Genomic DNA, 1712 nt, shown 5'->3' on the forward strand with positions numbered 1-1712 from the left:
TGTTTGTATATGATTACTTATAATATTTCTTGTTATTAGATGCCATCGAGTCAGTTCTGACCCATAGCAATCCTATGTACAACAGAAGGAAACATTATCTGGTCCTATACCATCCTCACAATTGTTGCCACTTTTGAGAACAATGCTGCTGCCACTGTGCCAATTCATCTTGTTTCATGTGTTCTCCCCCCCCTTTTATTTGCTGTCTCACCCATGAAAGCTCATAAGTCAGCAAATTCATGCCTTTATTGCCCCCCATTTTTTATAACCAATTTTCAAATTGCCCGTCTCTGTCAACCCAGGCTGCTGAGGAGACAAGCATGTTTCTTGGTGAAAAGAATTTTCTGTTCTTGTTGGAACTTTAGACATGCATTCATAAGCAAAATCCAGTCAAGAGCAAGTCATCAAAGTGCAGCAATTTACACCAACTCACAGAGTTACAACTGACTGGATGGCACACTTCTGTAATTTCAAACACCCATCTTTTCCTTTAGTTGAGTTCTGGTCTGCTTAGCCCTAGCCATTCTTGCTAGGTGAAATAGGTACCAGCTGCACTCAGACCAGCTGACCCCTTCACTCCATCCTAGTCCCCCATGGACTATAGGTCAGTGCCCATAGACTCATGAGTCCACACAACTCCCCATACTTCAATAGAGTCAATATTTCTTCTTCTCTGAAACCATTTCTTCATTGCTGCATTCACCCCATTTACACTCATCAGGTGGACCCAGGTAGTCATCAGTGAGCACACTTTGCTGTCTGTTTGCTGACTCCTTTTAACTTTCAGTTCTAAAATGTGCTTTCCTCCTGATGGGCACAGGCTGTTCCTGCCTCAAAGCATCCAATGTCAAATTGTTTGCTTGAAATTCAATATACCAGTCATTTTTCTTACTGCAGATCTTTAAATAAAAATCTGTTTTCTCAGCAGTTCTGAGTGTGGCTCAGATTTCACCTAAACCTTTTCTCTATACACAGGCTAGTGGCTTAAAATAAAGCCTTTTTCCTTCTGGACAATTCCTATCTCCCTTTGAGCACTTTCAATCAAATATAAGCTGAAGATGGGCTTACAAGCACTCTATAATCATGACATCCAAGTGATGTGTACACCAGTTGACTCCAGTAGCAACTTTTCTCCCCTCTGTTGTAGCATAACACCTCTTACATGTCTTTCAGCCATTACAGTTAACAATAAGCAGAGTAATCATTTAATAATCAGAAGTTTCAGTTTCCATAACCTTTGCAATGAGTCCCACTTCTGACACCAACTGCAAAAAATATGAAACAAACAACACCTCTCATGACACTCACTACTCAACTGGGTCCACTAATCCATTGCAATGGCCACATCATACTCATAGTTATGGATTTATTAGGGAAGTTAACAATTTACAATTTGGGGCCAGAAATGCTCAGGGCTGAGTTGTTGCAGGAAGCTACTGATAACTGCACATAGGACACACCACTCCACCATAATCTTCAGGCTGAAGGCACTTGTCTCTAGCTCCTCTTATTAAATGTCTGGAAACATTCCATTCAACAAGCAAGCTTCCTGCCCCAAAGTCAATCAGCTTTGTTTCCTCTGTGGGCTGGCAGGTCCATTGCTCTGTTTCATGCTCTGGTTCCTGGTTCTGCTGCTGCTGTCCCTCTGCCACTCCTCCGGTGCCATAGCTTTCTGTCCCTGGGTTAAGGAGCTTCAATGTACAGATATCCCA

Source organism: Chrysochloris asiatica, unplaced genomic scaffold, assembly GCF_000296735.1.
Source record: "Chrysochloris asiatica unplaced genomic scaffold, ChrAsi1.0 scaffold00336, whole genome shotgun sequence".
Lineage (NCBI taxonomy): Eukaryota > Metazoa > Chordata > Mammalia > Afrosoricida > Chrysochloridae > Chrysochloris > Chrysochloris asiatica.